The 18,568-nt window shown below is 38.9% G+C and overlaps 1 protein-coding gene across 1 annotated transcript in view; it reads left to right on the top strand.

The window, feature by feature from the left end:
- Positions 1 to 361: 361 nt before the first annotated feature.
- Positions 362 to 18,568, top strand: part of ADCY7 (adenylate cyclase 7) — a 55,898-nt gene continuing 37,691 nt past the window's right edge. The window contains exons 1-2 of the mRNA XM_030457687.1: positions 362 to 447; positions 17,120 to 17,197. The gene's annotated coding sequence lies outside the window, so the exon portion shown is untranslated. The remainder of the gene's footprint in view (positions 448 to 17,119; positions 17,198 to 18,568) is intronic.

Below are 18,568 nucleotides of genomic sequence, written 5' to 3'. Positions count from 1 at the left end.
CCCCCCCCCCCCCCCTAAACTCTCCCAAGCCGTGGGGGACAGGGCTGTTACAGACCCTGCCCGGGGCCCCTCCAGCCTGAGGGGGAGCACAGCCGGGACTCTTCCCCCCTTCAATGCGGGGCTGAGGCGATTCCCGCCCCTCTCCCCCCGGGGCTGCCTGACCAGCGGCGGCCGTTGGGCGCGCGGCGGGGCCCCGCGACCCCCCCAGTGCCCTCTGAGGAGACCCCGGCACCGCCAGGGGGCAGGAGGGGCGCTGCGGGCGCGCGCGTCCCGCCCTCCCCGGGCGGCTGCGGGCCCCGGGGGCACCTCAGGCGGCGGCGGCGGCGGCTGAGGAGGCGGAGCGCCCTGCCACTTACCCCTGCTCCTGTCCCAGCCCTGGCTCGCCGCCCCGCCGCTTTCTGCTCCTCTTCCGCCGGCCGCAGGTGAGAGACCGCGAGGAGAAGAGAGGTGGGCCGGGGGGGTCGCAGTCCCTGTTCACGGAGTGAGGCGGCGAGTGGCCCGCGGGCTCCCGCGGCCCCGCTCCCCGCAGAGCGGGTAATGAGAAGCGTCGAAGGCTCGATAGGTTTCGTGTGAAGCGGTTGCTTTTCTACCCTGTTTTTACACCCCTTGATACACTTGGGAACAGCGGACAAGTTTTTAAGGCCGTGAAGCTTTTTCCAAGTTACTATTGTTTAGAAAAGGCAGATTTGGTAAACTCAGAGGCCTGATAAATTACACCCGTTTCTTCACAGCAGATGAATGGAGAAGTTAATTGCTGGGGTTTGGTCATAGTAATGCGCTCGAGAGCCGAAAGGTTACCCTTTTTGCTTTTTTACTTTTTTAGCACAATAGGGCTTTACATTGCTGAGGGAGATATTTAAAAATCCACAGAAAACCTGAAATGCCTTCAGGAGGTTGGTTTGTGTCTCCTGTACTGCTGAACAGGTAAGTCACTCACTCCTAATATCAGTAGGAAGTGTTAATGGCATTTCTGTAACAAGCAGGTGCTCCATGTTAAGAAAGGGATTAAAACATTTTAATACACATAGCATAATGTTTGATTTTTATTGTTATAATGTTTGTGGAAGGAGATTAAATATTAATCAAGGGAAGATTGTCACCAGCAACCCAGGACCATGCTAATGTCTATTGAATCTGAGACTTTCCCTACAACCAGTAAGGATATGGTCAGTAGAAGTGCTGAAGAATGCTGAAGAGTGGCAAAGAAACTTTGAGAGCAGTTTTAGACACTAAAAATAAATCTGCAGTGTAGTATTTGAATTTGGTTCAGTGTAGAAGTCAAATGTGTTAAATGTGTGTTGTGAGCCTGACCCTCTTGTTTGTGGACCAAAACCATGCTGTGCTAAGTGCTGTGCAAATATATGGTGTGAGAAATTCACACAAATGCATTTGAAAACTGTGCTTTTGATTCTGTGGTTAATAACAGGAAATAGTGTCCTGTGCTGGCCATGGCAATATGAAAATTTCTTCATAGTAGGAAACAGAAAGTAACTGCACTTGCATTAGAGACCTTATTGCTGTATGCTAAGATTCATGATAAAAAAACCCCAACTTCCTTTAAAAGGAACTCTCCTTTAAAAAGTTCATATCTCTGTTTCTTTTTTTTTATTTTACTTTATGTCTAAAAGCACCACCCAAAAAATTCTACAGATAATGTATATTTTGAGGGTAAATAAGAGTAATGTGGTGTTGTCATTTTAAAAAAATACTATTGTTAAGCAAGGAGGATTCCAGGAGGTAAAGATAAAGTTTCTGGGAGGTTTTAATAACAGTGTCTACATCATAAATAAAAAGTGTGACCATGTGGTTGTGTCTGTGTGTTGGGGGATTTTGTTTGTTTGTTTAGGAATCCTTACCTTTCAAATGCTGAAGTTCTGCTCTGAAAGGTTTTAAATTATCCCCTACAGGTGGAAAGTAGATTGCAGGTCTGTGTTAAAGGCCCACGAAACAGTGTGTTCACGGTATGTCTGTGTGTGTAATGAACAGTGTGCTTTTGAGAAAAATCTTTGCAGTGGTTGACATTAAAATCAGTATTAGCCAAAATCACCAACACGTTGACAGTTTCCCCCTACCCAGAAATGTAGAATAGAAAATGAAGAATATGTGGAATACCATCCAGAAAACAGTAAGGCAATATTGATTTCTAATGGCCCTTGTAGCATAGTGTTTGTGGTCTAGGAGCCATTACTAACAGCAATTAGGATCATTGGGAGTTCTTGTAAATCAGCCATTAAACTTCCTTTTTCTTAATGAAGCTAATGTCAACACCATTAAGAGTAAACAAGGAAGATACTTCCTTCCCAAATGCATATGGATATTTATGTTTCATGGTTTGTACTAAGTGATAAAGCAGGTGCTGGTTGAGAGCTAATTAGTTTAGGTGTTAGCTTAGAAACAGATGATTGTTGTCTTCCCTTAACGTGGGTGTTTGTGTAATTACCACTTGCTCTCAGAGTTAAAAAAATATATAATATTCTTTGTGGAATTAAAAAAAAAAATCTCTATTCTTAGATTTATTCTTGGGTTGCATCTTTGACTTGGATTTAACAGTACAGAGTTTGTCAAAATTCCTTGTCCTGATTTTAATTTATTTTGAAGGCTGCAGGACATAAGCTGATTCTTCTCCCAGTTTCATGGTTTGTGTTGAAGCTACATTTTACTGTTTTGGAAAATGATCCAGTCTACCTGCATTTGTTTGAATTAATAAAATCTAATATTCCAACTGCACGAAGCATTGGCTGCGCTATTGTACTGAAAGTGTCACTTGGGACTTCGATAGAGAAATATTTGTTTTTTATAAATCAAGGATTGTTTTATTATCATAAGAAACCAGAATGGAGGTGTGTAAGAGCAGTTACCCAGTGGATTTGGTGGTGTGCACTGGATTACAATTTGTCTGCTTCAGTGCTGCTTTGACTCTCCAAGGTGTGAGGCTCTGTATGCACCAGCACTGTCTGGGATGCTCACTTGTTTCTGCTGGTCTTTTGGTCTGGATTTGATGCTCTGGGTGAGAAACATCTGTGTTTACAAGCAGCTCCAAAGATTAGAGTACTGTCAAGTGGAGATTTACTTAAATCAAAAAGATGAAAACTGGGACCTGACTGAACCAAATTATCATTCTTTTCCTCTAACTAGAGCCCAGTCAGTACTGAGGTTCTTAAATGTCATCTATAAAGAGCCATCTAGGGAGCCAACTGAATCTTTTAAAAAACAAATACTGCATAAACAGGGAGATAATCTATTAATCTAGCATCTGCAAAATTTCAAGATGATTATTTGCTAAATTGAGGGGATATTACTGTGTGAAATAGTTTGTAACCACTGTGCAGTTAGATCATCTTGTATTCAAATAAGGAAGTGCAGCTTCTTCCTTAGATCATTATGATATACATCATGAAGAGTCAGTCTTGTGTTTGCTGGAAAATGCATTTTAGATTTCAGATTCTGAAAACAGTAAAGACATTGATCTGGGATTACCTCACATTCTTGTTTTAAAAAGCACAACATAGTCACCTGGGAAAAAATGCTGTCTTGAAAAATTAAGTGTGTTTTAACACTTTTACCCCATTATAGAAATAATTATCATTATTATCCAGAGATCTGTGAATCACTTGAAATTAACCACTGCTGTTGCTTGTCTTTGCCTCTTATACCATCCTATCTTTCTGAGTTACCTCTGGTGGGATCCAGGCTCTGCCTTATGACACTAAATAGCAAAACAGTCCATATATGCAGGCAGAGGAGCAAGCCATAGGTTTGTTCTTTAATAAGCATAACATACAATGGTGTAAATATGCTGTAGTAATATTTCCTGCACATCATATGTTTCTTCTGAGTGTTATATCTTCAGAATTAGTAAAATGAAGGTGTCAAAGGTGAAATTATTTTGTCTAGGTTATTCAAAGAAAAATAGCAAAATTCAAGTAAAACCTGGGGCTGCTGTTCCTTACATAATTAAAACATTGCTTTACTTCAGTAGTCTGGCATTAAAGTGTGAGTTTGTATCAAAATGTATCCTTCAAACCTAATGTTTTCTGTGGGCTGTTTTATTTATTTTTAATAAAAATCAAACTTTCTCTTTTGTGGGAACCAGGCTGCCAGTTGGATTTTTACAGCACAGGCCCTGAAGTTCAGAGGCTTTGGGGCTATTAGTGCTTTAAAGTCAAAACAAAGTCAAAGCTGGTTCTCATGTGGCACGGGGCTGTACATACTGCTTTTCCTAAGAGCTTTCTTCATAGCTAATGGCCAAAATGTTCCTCTCCTTAACAGCTGTTCTGCAATCCTCATTTCAGCAGTAAAAGTAGCTTCTGGTCTGTAATTAGGGAGCAGGAGCAAATAGAGTGTGTTTAACTTCTGTTTCTGGGCATAAAACTAAGAAATGCATTCTAGTTAAATCTTTGTTATTTCTGTTTTTAACTAGTGGCCTAAGTCAGAGAAAAGTGACAAGTGTCTTTGAATACAGTCAGCTGTTTCTAGTAATTTCTCCCTGCCTCAGTGCTCTGTGTGTCTGTGTTTGCTGTAGTGTAATACATGTTTGCAGGGCCTTCTGATAAAGATACTTGAATGATAATTTTCAGATTCTTTCTCCTGTCCCACATTGTGGTTTGTTTACGAGTGGTGATAGGGCTTTGTACCTTTTTCTGTTCTGTGTGATGCAGAAACAAGTACTGTTTGACATACAAGCCATCAGCTCACAACAAAAGGAATGTGTTAGAATTTCTGAGATGCTCAGCAAGTAAAGTAATAAATTCTTTTTAATAATGCTGCCTTGTAAATGACTGGTTATGAAGTCACAAGCATAGTCATTTAATCAATATAAAAATGTTTTTAAAGGACTTTGATTATATTGTAAGGTCATAAGAGTGCATGTGTTATTTCAAGGAAGAAGACAATATCCTAAGTGTTTTATGGGTAGATAAATGTAGAAGTAATCAACGTGTGGTAGTATAACTTTTAAAATTTGTTAATTTTCACTTCATGAGGTTATGTTAAGACTAATAATAGTGAGTTTTGATGATCTGAATAAAAGTAAGATTTCAGTAAGATGCTTTTAATTTTTAATATAGCCTGGGTTTTTGTCATTATTTACTTAATGTCCAAACTGCAAAATAAAGTCCTCTGCTTTATTCATATAAAAACATAATAGATTCATACCAGGGGTTTCTTTTAAAGAACTAGTTGATGATCAAACCACCTAGCAGTGACTAATTCTTACTCAAAAACTATTTTCTTTCCAAGTAACCAAAATGGTGAGGAATCAAGGATGCCAATAAAATGACAAAGCATGTGGAAGGCCTGGGTAATGAGTGTGCTCAGGAAGGAGCCATCAAAGGTAGATTCAAGCAGACCAAGCTCACTGAGGTCTATTCAAAGTCAGCTGAAATTAAGGGAAATGAGCAATAAAACTCTGATCATTTAAATACCAGGTATTCTTAGCACCTGGCTCGTGTCAACCTGAGTCCATCTGTTACAATATTTCAGGCAGCCCTGCTTGCTGAAACAAGCTCCAACTTAGGCTGTCGGGGAAATAAACAGATTGGGTCAAGTTGAGAGGGGATGTACTTTGTACTAGAGATTTTTCTGTGTGCCTACATCTTTTTCTCTTTTATTGCTACTGAGTGTATGCGAGACTAAATTTAAGTTTCAGTTTCCACATTTGAAAGGAAACTGTGCTGTGGCTATCAAAGCGATCTCACTTCCTCACGCTTTCTGCCTGATATTCTCCTCCTTTGCTGGTAGTTTCAGCTTGCTGCCATGAAAGTGGCTGTCATATCTGTGCCAAGGGAACAAACTTTTAAACTTTTGTGAGATACACTTTTGTTGGAATGAACTAAAATTACACAAGATGTGATAAATGTAATTTCTGCTACCTTCTAATCAGGAGCTGGGCTTTGAAGTGAAAATGCTTTAAAATTTTTGACCCACAGATAAAGCCAGTGAATCAATTCTGATAGTTTAATTGTGCAATGTCCTCCTTATTCTATATGTACTAGAATATGTAGGTTCTGTGCAGCTTATTAGAAGTCATGAGAAAAACAAAGTCAAAGAATGCTTCTGTGGATTTATAACTTCTAAGATACTGGCCTGATTTATTTCAATCTGCCATCTGAAGGGAGGGTAGGTGGTGTGAGGTGTTTCAGTGTTTTCCCTTGTGTTGGGTAAGAGGAACATCTGCAGTTCTGTTCATGGGGGCTTGGGAGGAACAAGCAGGTACATCTTGAAGGCTAAAGCTGTGATCCTGAGGTGTACCCTGTCTCCACACTGGGCAATGAGAGGCACCAAGATGGGGGGAAATGTGCCCACTTGTTTTGGATGTTCAGAGAGCTGTACAGCTGCAGCTCTGATGGAGCCTGGTTGGGCATGTGAAGAGACCAAAAGGTCTCTTCTCCAGGCTGACTCTTTTGAATTTTAACCTCCAATATGTTTAATTCTTCCTCTAAATTGAGATAATCTGAGTCATCTTAGAATCTTGTGAGCTGGTTGAAGTTTGGGTCTTCTGGGCCCAATTTTGTCTTGTTGTGAAGTATCCATATAGTTCACAAATTTAACTTTTTTTTTTTTTTTTTTCCCCAAGAGGATGCAGCTTCTTTTGGGAATGTTTTGGGAACTTCCAGTTCCATTCTGCTCACTAATTACCTAAAAATTACTAACTATGACTGTGTAAAATATATATATATCTTTTTAAGAAATATTCTTACATGACTTTGAATATAAAGGCAGGAATAAATGCAATGAAGGGTGTGATTTTCATGTTGAAGATAAGCTGGCTCCAGAAGCAGCTGTCACTTAAAGTGAGCACTGCTCAGCTCCTGCCCCTGTGTTCTCAGCCCTCCCTGAAGTCAGCACTGGTGCTCATCTGACCTCCTGGTACACTGCTTCATGGAACTAAGTGTACAGAAAGTTACTTTTTAAATAAGCATTTTTTAAGTCTTGTTTTGTGGTTGCTTTGGTTTTTGGTTGTTGTCTTTTTTTGCCTTCTCTGTCAGGAACAGAACAATCAGGCCAGAGGAAGTGGAAAGAACATACTGTTGAACTTCTGTAGAGACAGGGAAGGATGGTTCCCTCCTTGTTAGTGGTTGCAGTGCTGTAAAATTCTGCTCCTAGTTATGCAAGTAGTAATTTAACATTTCTGCAGACATTCTGGAAAAGTGAGCTGCACTGAGTTTTGTTTTGAGGTCTTTCAAACAGAAATGTTAGCCAAGTTGCAGTACTTCTTAAGTGCTTTACCTGTACAGCAGGAAATGAATGTGAAAATATTTCACTGTAGTGCCTTTCAAAAATCACATATCATTTTTTGCAAGTTCCTGAGGAGTATTCTGCTTCAGATTTAGTAGTTTTTACTTTTTTAGCTTTAGTCTGCTAACTGTAGTTAACATTAACAGTTGCAAACCCCCCACTTGCTTTTTCCTCAGGATGCTGCACTTTTAAAATAAAGCAGAAGATGCATTTGCGGTACTATAGTGACAGTTGTGTTAGCATATATTGTGGTACAGTTAAAAAACTGCTGTGTTTATTGCATACAGCAAAATTTTACAAAAGTCACAGCTGTTGGAAGCCTTTCAAAGCTAGAAGCTGTTCTGAGAAAGTGAAAATTTAACTCGATACTGGTGTAAACACCATGTTTAGCTTTCAAATAAGTAAGAAAACCAGTTCAATTAATGAAAACAGTACAGTGCAGTTCTTACAGTGCCACAGTGGGCAAAATTCTATGCAGGCAGGTTTGTTTTTTTTCCCTGGTGAGTTGAGTGTTGATTACTTGCATGTTCTGAGCTCACTTGCAGAGTTGTTGAACATGATTTAGTGATGTGGGTTTGTCCATTTGAAGAGAACTGCATGTGGGTGTTAAGTTCTTCTGGTCAGGTGTAGGCCAATAAATGAACAATGCTGCTAGATAAAAGAGATTAAATTGCATTTAGTGAATAATATGTTGAAAGGAAAAAAAGAGCAAAGTTTGTTTTTGCAAGATTCTGGGCAGATTTAGGCAAGAATGAAGAGCTGTTCTTATGTTGGCTGTGTGTTCCATAATTGTTTATCAAGCGTGTCTACACAAGAAATTTGGACGTAGTTGTAGCTAAACTGGTTCACTAGAGTAGTGTTAAACACTTGTTTTACATGTTGAATTAGCTTTTGTCCTACGTTTATGCAAGCTATTGTATTTAGAAATGCATTCTGCTCTACTTATTTTAAACTGCATTGAAATATGGATCCAGTGATTGTTTGGCTTTTTTTGGAATTGTCTCTGCTGCCAACACAAATATGTGTATATAAAGATATACATATACATGTATGTGTATAAATAAAGAACAGTAAATAAAGTGTCATTCTGGAGGCTACAGAATCTACAAGGTACTGTATTTGTTTCTTTTTGTCTTTCTAGGTGGCCTCTCATCACTTTCTGTATGTTGGTATCCCAGACATGATTCTTTGGGCTTGTGCATTTACAATGGATAACCATTGTTTCAAGAGGCACTCAGCAAAAAAAAAACCCAACCCAAAACAACAAAACTCTTTACTTGCTGTTAAATCTCAGTGTTGGCTGTAGAAAGTGTGGGAAAGTTGGGAATTAGAAATCTGGGAATCAGTTAATTTATTTTCTCATTTAAGCCAAGGCAAAGAGCCAGGCAGCACTTCTCTAGTGAAGTGCATTCAGCATGGCTTTCAGTATGCTTAATAATGCAGTGTTTAGTTGGATTCATTGGAAAGAGTGTGAGATGTTGCAGTTCCTACATGCTATAAAAACATGGTCACTAGAATTAGAGGGCCTTTAAAGAGGAGAAAAACGTTGGGGAGGAGGAAGAATTTAACTGTAGCACTGCCTTCACAGAACTGTAGGTTACAGGCAGAAGAAACTTAATTATATTTTACAATAATGCTATAGTAGACCTGGAAAAAACTTATGTCTTTTGGGAGCCAAGTGTGTTTTAAAACAACTTCTGCATGCAGCTACCTAACATGCTGGAGATCAGATTGTCCGGAAATATTTTTTAGTTGCTGTGGCCTGAACCCTTCTCTGAGAGCAGTGGCCTAGCAGATGGCAGGGGAATCAGGCAGACTCTGAGTGGGAAACAACTCCATCTTTCTTTTCAGTGTCATGGTTGAATTTTATTAAGTTCTCTTCTTGTATGCTAGTTAATGGTGAAATCACAGTGATTCACACCTTCTCTACAAGGCATCAGTTAGCTGTACTTTTGTCCACCCCATAAGTGAGTGCTTTAAACACCTTGGGGTTTTGGGTGCTGCCTCTCTGGGCTTGTTTACTGAGCCTGGACCTTGGCAACAGCTGCCCTGTACCTTAAAATCATTGCTGACTCTGTATCTGAAGTAAACCTCTCTGTTGTTTCATCTGTTAGAAACAATTCTTGGAGGCATGAGGTAGCTGACTGTCATCAAAACATAGAGCTAGTTGTGGGGGGCATTTTAAAAGCAGTTTTCCAGGTGATGCTGGAGATGGTTGGTCAGTGCAAACTAAACTGCACTCCATGCTGTTCCCTGAATCTCCCTTCTCTGGAGTTTTCTTTGGGGTTTGGTTAATGCTCTGAAGGGTTCCCATGTTCAGCTATCTGTACTTGATACCCACAGTGCAGGCTTTTCTTTGCTCCATGAGAGGGATCCAAGCAGACTTTGATTCTCTTGCTATTCTTGCTGTTCCTCTGCTGCTGTGTGACCCCCTGGTCAGTCATAAACCCTTGGGTGGTCTGTTGCATGGTTACCACACATTTCAGACCTGAAAAACTGGTTTTTACAGGCACCAACCACCTGTTCTGCTAGGGAAGGGCCCAGGTAATTCTGGATTATCTTTGATGATGGATAGTTCAGCAGTGGAGGCTGTGTCACTCCTCCTTCTATACAGTGCCATAGAACCAGCTCTTCCTTACTGGAGAAAAAAAAAAAAAAAGAAAAAAAAGAAAAAAAGAAGAAAAAAAAATTATGTTTAGTACCATCCAGCTCAACTTCAGGACATGTATATAGGTTCCAGTGATAGTCAGAAGGAATTTGTGACTACAGAGCAGAGCTCTGTAAGGTGACACATTGTTTCCTCACCCCTTCTGGAAGTGTGTGCAGTCAGCTGCATCTGTATCTTCTGTTCTGAAAACATAAAAAACTTAATGCTTTTTAATCTGTGTGTGCAACCTGCTACTGACAGTGCACAATTACTTTCCTGGTGGGATGCTTTTTCTTTTACACTTCTGATTTTTTTGCAACATCACTTGAACTGTTAGCACTTTGCCCTGCTCTGTCTCCTCACATTCCTTTTTTTAATGACAGGCTAAAGCTGATAGTTTGTGTGAAAGGCAGCATTTCCTATGCTTCTCACTGGAAATACTCAAGCAGTTGTGTCTTTTTGTAAAAGCAGCATGAAGCAGCTATAAAGTTTTAAAACCTAAGTTTTGGCTGCTTGCTTGTATTTAATTTCAACTTGTTTTCTCGTGGGTTTTTTTGGTGCTTATATATGCTTGGATGCATATTTCACAAAAAGGTTGTGATGAAGTTGTTGGTATAGTCCAACTTACATGAGCCAGAATGCATCTGTCACTAAACAGGACCTGCATAAAATAATTTTAAGGATTTGATTAGGATTTTCCAACAGAAATACATAGCAGACATTTTTACATCTTGTCCTTTCCCGTCTTGATTTCTGCCTTGTTGTAGTGTCTGTGTGCCTGGACTTAACATAGTGATAAAGTAGTAAAAGTCTAGGTGTAAACCAGTGTTTTATGATTTAAATAAATGTTACAGCATATTTATGTCTGTGTGCAATATCTAGAGTAGCTTAAAAATGTAGATATGCCTGTTTCCTGTCTAGTTTAGGTCACTGAAAGACTGCATATGGCTTATGTTTTTCCCTACCCTGAAATATTTGGCTGTTAGCTTCTGGATTAAGTGGGCTGAGTCAGTGATTGATGTGAAAAAAGGATTTGCAGTACAGTGTGTTACCTCGTACCGGTGGTTTCTGCTTCATGTGTCGAATTTTTGCTCTTGAGATACTTTCTTTTTTAAGTACCATGATATTTCATAGTGAAAGTTTGTGAAAGTCACTTTATTGACTTAAATCAAACAGAATTGTCTCAGGGAAGTGTTAATGCAAGAGTGGTTTTTTGATTTGTAAATCTTTGGGGAGTGTTACTTCAAAAACACACTACATACATGTAAATGTTTGGCTTTTTATCTTGAAACTCCTTCAATTAATCCTTCCCCCCTTTTCTGCACTTCTGTATACAGATACTTTTGGAGTACATCTTGCCATGTAACAGCTGTAGGCTGGAAGTAAAGAGCTGGTTGTGGTTTTTGGGTTGGGTTTTTTCTTTCCCTCACATGAAATTACTGGGTTTTTAAGCAGCAGACTTGAAGTGTGATTTAAAGGTGGAAGCATAAAGCTGGCAGTCAAAAGCTGTGAACAGTGTTCACAGGGTGATTCCAAGAGTCAGACTCTTTCTGCAAAATGTTAATAGCAACAAGAGTACATAAGGTTTTATTTACTCATCTTGGGGGACCCCAGAAAAAAAGTAGAAGGAGTTCTGTACAGTAACAGTAATTTGGCTGCTGGGAGTTGCCCAAGTACTGGCAGTCTGTTCTTGCTCTTACTGAAAAAAATGAAGTAGCAGTTCTCTTTTTTTGTTTTTTTTGTTTTTTTTTAATAAGTGTTAGTTGGCATGGATTGTGCTCAGCAGCCTGTTGTGAAAGTCATCACTTCTAATAGCACAGTGCCCCAGGGACTGTTGCAGGGCATTGACTGGCTCAGTACTGACTCAGAAACTAAATTGTTGACACTGCTCATCTAGAAAAATGATGCAATTATGATTCTCCTCCCTCATCTGGGAAAGTATCTTGGATCTCCTCATTCACAGCTCCAGTGTTTTCAGAGGTGGGATGAGGCAGTCTGACTGGGGTGAGTCTTCCCTCCTTGCCTATATTTATCGGTCTCTGTTCTTTAAATTCTTGAATGTTTTCCAGAGTCTATGGACTGGCTACCACTGAACCGTTAATGGCTTTTGTTAGGTAAAAGATTGAGAATTGCTCTGGTTTACTAAACAACACTCTGGTTGTTTAGTAAAGGCATTGAGAGGTCTGTTTCCCCCCCAGAGCTTCATTTCTGTTGCTGACCATTGCCCAGCATCTCTCCAGACAGTCCCTTGTCTCCAGGGACATGTGGGAGCACAGCTCTTCCCTGTGATGGCTGCGGCAGCATTTTCAGATTTTCAGCTCCTTCCTGCCCTTGTCTCCTTCTGCCCCTGCTTTGCAGCCAGCCACTCTCACTTGTGCCAGCTGTGCTGACCACAATCACTGTCCCTGTCAGCCTCTTAAGCAAGAAGAAGCAAAAACTAAGAGACAAAAAATGGTTATTTTTGAGCTGATCTGACTGTGTGGGCATAAAAACAGCGACATATACGTAACAGAGAAATGGTGTGGTGTGGTGACAAGATAGGAACGAGCGGTGGGGAGGGAGAGAGGAAGAGGAGGAGAAAGTTGTTGAACAAATTGTTGGAGAAGCCCCTGTTGCAAAGCCGTAGACAAGGCACATGGATTTAGTTGTGTAAAATGAGCAACAAAAGCTTCTTCTCTATATCTCTGTTCGTGAAACTAATTTAAACTCTGTTTTGGGAGGGGATAGTGGTGATTTATGCATAAACATGCACTTGGTGTAATAGGTACTCATCTTTGAATGCATCCATGGCAGTGATACCTCTGGCTTCATGCACAGACCCTCCCCCATTACATTAGGGTTTGTTTGACTGGGCAGTGAGTGGTACTTTAGAAATAAGGAAGTGATGGTAATGAATCATATGTTAAAAGTAGTGGTTGTGTTCCATATGAAAGGAATGAAAGAAACTTTGCTATTTCATCCACTGTTCTGTAACCAAACTCCCTTCTCTATCCAGATTTACAGCACTGATTTACTGTGTTTGTTTTGCAGCCAGCATGTCTGTCAGTGGGAGCTGAAGGTCTTGTGTTCTGCTATCCTTAGCATCAGGCGTTTTCATTTAATTATATGCTTATTTTATTAATAAATAATATTACATGATAATTTCATTATTATAAAATAATAATTTATTATTATTATCATTATATGTGGTATTTAAAGCCCAGCATTGTCCTTTCTGCCACAGCTGAACAGATGTTGTCCTTCAGGGATTATATCTGTTTCTGAAAGTATGAGACTGAAGTCCAACAAAAGATTTAAGTGCCAAAGAAGTTGTTTACTGTAATGCGTTGTTGCAGTCCAAAATGATTTCTGTCTAATAAGCTACGTTTTTATAAGCTTTATATTCCTAAAATGTCTTGTGAGTATTCATTTATTTTTTTGGCACCTTTTGTGGGTGAATGATGGTCTTAGTTCCTTTAGAACTAATTCCTTAGTTTCTGGTCACTTCCTTTGGGAGAGAAAAAGGGGTATCACACACTTGGAGCCAGCCAGCAGGAAATCTGTGGGAGAGCAAAATCTTAGAAAAGGGTTTTGCATTCTTTCTTTTCACCACAGTGTTCATCCTCATAGAGGAGTAAGGGCTTTGGAAGGTTTTGAGAATTTGTGTGTGCACAGGATAGGAAGATAGGATTGATTACAGGTGAGAAAAAATAGTTTATTATGCTTTAAAAATTAGTTTATTATGCTTTAAGCAGAGGGATGTGGTTGTTGAAACCACATTCTTGGGCTTGGAACAACATTAGGATTTAAGGTCTGCTCTTAAGCTGTGCTGAACAAATTCAGTTGAAGTTAAAAGTGATCAGAATTTTGAAAAGTGAGGAAATATTCATAGCACTAATTAACTGAGTGATTTGCACTTCCCTGGCACTCCCTGATCTACCAGATAAGATTTGGCCAGTGAGCTATGGAGCCTGGATTCTCTTCCCAGATCTGCTCCTGAGATGCTTCATAGCACAGGTTTTGGTTGAACTCATTCCCTGTGTGTGACTATGTTTCTATAATCTTTTTGCATCACAAATTACCTTTCAGGAAACTACCAGCAGATCAGATCTTACCACGGTGGCTTAAGTCTGGTACTGTTTTGAATTTTGCTGACTTATAGGGTTCATAAAAACTTTATTATTATAAAACTTTATTTCTTCTTCCAACTTTAAACTCCGGGATTTTATGGAATTCAGTTGTATAGTTAATTACATTGCCATTACAAAGGATATTGCTTTCTCTTGGTTTTGGATGGTTACCTCCTAGATTGTAATTTTTATGTTTGTCACTTTTTGAATTGCATGTCATTTTATCTACTTAGAGGTGAATATTTGAAGTCCAGTGTTGCATTAGTGTGCAACATTTTCTGTCTCATTTGGTTGATCCTTTAGGTTTTCAGCTGTGCAGTTCAGCTTTTCTTTCAGTCTAGCTTTGGTGCATATCCCAGTCAGTACCAAGCATGTCAAGGTAGATGTGTAAACAGGGCAATAGTTTGAATGTGCTTGGAGAAAAAGAGCTTCAGTCCACACTGCATTTTGGCAAACAACTTCCAGTGAAGCTGGAGAGCTGCAGCTGCAAGGGCAGAAACCACCAGTTATTTAAATCAGCCCTGTAGTAATGATGACTCTGTTGTTGCATTTGCTTATTAAAAAAATAATGCAACTTTAGATATATGAACTTCTGTATCCTAAATTCTTAACTCAGTTCTTGGATTGTGAAGTAAAAACCCTAATACTGATACTTAAGACCATTCCAGCAATGCTACATGACCTTTACACCTGCCACAGAAAGAAAGATTGTACCAGAAACTCTTGGGGACCTTCTCAGCAATACTTCTAAGGTTGGCTCTGCATGTGTGTGTTCTTACTTCAAATTTCCACCATTCAGGCAGTGGTTCCTGCATTAATTAAATATTACTCCCAAGAGACCAGAAATCAGTCTTTGTCTAGAAATCCAGTTTTCTAGGTGTATCCACAGGTGAATTGCATTTTGTGTGAGTTTGTGAGACAGTGGTAGCCAAGTTCAAATGCAGTAAGAGGTAAAATGAAGAACGGAACTGAGCAGTTCCAAGAGTTGTAACATGTACAGTCAGCATGCCCCTTCATGTTGTAGTTTAGGAATTTTTAAATCCCTTTTATGGGAGAAATGGATTTTTTTTTCCTTCTCCTTAGCATTCATATTGTTTCTACATTAAACTTCCTTGGACATTTCTGAATAAGGTAAACTTTGAGCCAGGCATCAGTTCAATTTATATTCCTTTGTATTGGGGCAATATAGAAGTAATTTTTAGAAGATCTGTAAATGTTAACTAGGCAGGAGGATATTAGTATTTATAATGTCTTTAGTTTGATTTATAAATAATTGTTTATTAAAAAAATATAATATGAAACATATTTTAAACATTTCTGAAAAATATTAGTTCTTCAATATGGACTGCATGTCACTGAGAGGAAAATAACTTTAAGCAGTATTATAAAATGCTGTCTGAAGGATCTACCTGTAAAGATGTATTGGAAGTGCTGCATGGCATTTTAATAATCCAAATTACATTTTGTTTTAAATTTCTTTTTTCGGTTAAAATTATTGTAATGAAATGTATTATTTGTAGATTTGATATATAATACTTCCAAACCCATACTGGGTTATGTACACATATGCCATTATATTTTGCCCAAAAGGATTTCAAATGAACATATTTCACTTCAGAATTATTAATGAAGTTGTTAAAAAATGATCCAAGAGCATGCCTGTAAATTTTTCAGTTCTCACTGTAAAGATGATTAATTTGAACTGAATTAAAATATTCCTACAGTTGTGACTATTTAGGATGAGCATTTGATTTGGGGCTCCAGCAGTAGTGGTGTTGCTGGTACTCCTACTTAGCAGTGTGAACTATTGAGACTCATGGCAACTTTGTACTTTTTTGGTTAATAAGTAAACTTAAGTAGATAACCAGAAGCCCTTGGTGCACTCCAGTGCTTCACTATGGAGGTTTGTGGAGATGTCTAACAAAAAAGCCTAACAAAACTTTTTTTGTTAATTTCTGTATGATTTCTGTAACCACAGTGAAATCTGGACTCCCACAGTTTCTTTTGCTGGTGAAGGGTCAGTGAACATCTGTCTTGAATAAAAAGACTCAAACGATTTTGCTAGTTGTTGTTAATAAGTGCTTGAATTGTCAAAGTATGATAAATCTGGAATTTCATAGAAGAAAGATAACACATCCTTGTGGATGGGATTCCATTGTGGAGTTTCTGTAATGTGAGATTTGTTGTTACTTGAAGCTCATGAAGTATTACTAAAGTTAACTAAGAACTGCTGTCCTGTCCTTTTCTTCTTTGTGCTCTGATACTCCAACTTAAAGCAAAGGAAAAATCATGAAAATAGTAACAGAGGTGTTACTAAGGAGCAAAAGGAAGAGGTTTTTTTATACTGTAGGTTTTTTTCATATTTTAACAATTTTAGCTTGATAAAACTTAGATACCTTTTTTAATGAATTATAAACCAGCTCTGTGGTGCAGCTGCAGCATTGATCCACCAGCTCAGTGTTAGGCAAATAACAATCTGGTAGTGTAAAAGCAACTGCTGTTAGAGCAGCAAGGTGCAGTGCTCATAATGTAACTAGTTAAATGTTCTTCAGACAAAATGAGAATAGCCTGCAAGCTGTTGCTAGGGAAATAGGTGCCTGTGGTTAGTGTTAAATGCAGAGAGGTTTGTCTGTCTTGCAGATCAAAATATGGTTCAAAGTACTTAATCTGGGTATCACTTTCCTTCCGGAAACTTGCTGCTTATCAGCAGACTGTCTCTGCCTCTGAGGAGTTTCAATTACAAACCCAGAGAGAATCTTTTTTTGTTTTTTCTGCACACACCCCTGCCCCCCCTCCCTTTACATCTGGATGTAAAGCATTTCTGTCACTGGTTTTCTTTGTTTATAATGTCTGTGCATGATAGGAAGTATACAATCCTCAGGATTTAATCCTGACAACATTTCTAGGGGTGCAGCAGCTTGGTTTTTCTGCAGCTAAAGTGAATCTTACATATAACTGTTTATCATTTTTTTCTTCCTTGAACTAGGAGGGGAAGAAAAAAAAAATTCTTAGAGTGATCCCTGGAGTAAAGATTTCCTATCTTGTTGCAGGTTATTGTGTGTGATACATCAAAAGATTTTTGTGACAAGGATCATACCTGAGTGGGCTGCACTCTGTTCTGTTGCAGGAATTTCAAAATGATTGAACAAATCATAGTGGAGTGAAGAAATATGACTTTTGCCATTGAATCCTGCAGCCTGTGATGGTAAGCAAATCCAAATATGTTTTTTATCAGTAGTCTCAATAAGATTTAGGACCATAAAACCCCAGTTATCTGTTCTACACAGCACACCACTACAATCTGGGCAAAAAGTTTTTTCTCAATGGCTGTGTACAGCCCTAGGGACTGCTTAGATACTCATCAGCCATAACCTTTACTAGAGCAGTGGCTGCATTCTTTGCTCTGAGCTTTTCATACCTGTATAGCTCTTCAGAAAAGTGATGTTTGCCATATCCTAAAGTTCTGCTGTGACTACTATATTATTTCAATGTTTTGGTATTAACTAGCTCTGTTTTAATACTTGCTATCTAGACTAAGTATAAGCAAATCCAAAGGATGCAGCTGCTCAAGAAGAACTTAATGTATAAGTGTCTGCTTTATTTTGGCTGTTTCGCAGGTGAGATGCCCACGTTCCCACATGGTACAGGTTTCCAGTAGCCAGCTGGATCTGGGAACAGTAGGGCTGGCTGTAAAGCAAAGCTTTGAAACTGGTAAGATGGAAGATAAGATGAAACAAAACTAGTGACAGTGATTATGTCTGTGTTCAGACATTCCAGTATCTTAGTAGACAATCAGAATTTACTATAGAAAAAAAAATCCCATGAGGAGTGTTGGTTTTCTGCAGAACACTCTTGCTACTTCTGCACAGCTGAGCTCTTTCTGTGAGTCCAGGAGTTTACTCAGGCACTCATGAATGCTTGGCTTCTGGTCATTGGATCAGTGGAAAATAGGTATAGAACTCCTAAAATTATAGAAGTGGGACTGAAACTACAAGATTGCAGAGGTTTGCATCCCACTGTTGTTGTTTTACCTCAGAATGAGTCTGCAATTGACTTTCCTAAACCAAATGTTACATTTAAAAAGAATATTTTTAAAAGAATGTGCATGTTTGACTGCTGTTGTGTCTTGAGGTATGATTTGACTGTAGAAACATCACTTCTAATGGAAGCATAGATTTGTCTCCTTGGTGATGGTTTTAATACTTAACCTCCAAGGGAGGGAACTTCCTTATTGCAAGTGTTAGTTTTAGGTTTTTTGGCTGTGAAGTGCGGATGTGGTGGTGTAATAAATGTTGGGTAGCTGACATATGAAGAAGTTTGGGGAACATTAAAATTCCTCTGTAATAAATAGTATGTAGAAATAAGATTTTAAAAACATGTACTTGATAGGACTTTTGAAGTACTAGCCTTTAAGTAAAGGGGGAAACTGGATTTCATCTGTCCCCTTCCCCCTTGTTTTATAGAGTAGTGTGAAGTCTGCTTTCTTAAAGGGCATGTTATACCTTAATAAAAATATTTGTACTGTAATATCACCCTGTGGTACACTGCTCGAGGTCCTCATGCACAATTGTGTTCT

Source organism: Calypte anna, chromosome 11, assembly GCF_003957555.1.
Source record: "Calypte anna isolate BGI_N300 chromosome 11, bCalAnn1_v1.p, whole genome shotgun sequence".
Lineage (NCBI taxonomy): Eukaryota > Metazoa > Chordata > Aves > Apodiformes > Trochilidae > Calypte > Calypte anna.
The sequence above is the reverse complement of the archived record's forward strand: the minus strand, read 5'-3'. Positions and strand labels throughout refer to the sequence as shown.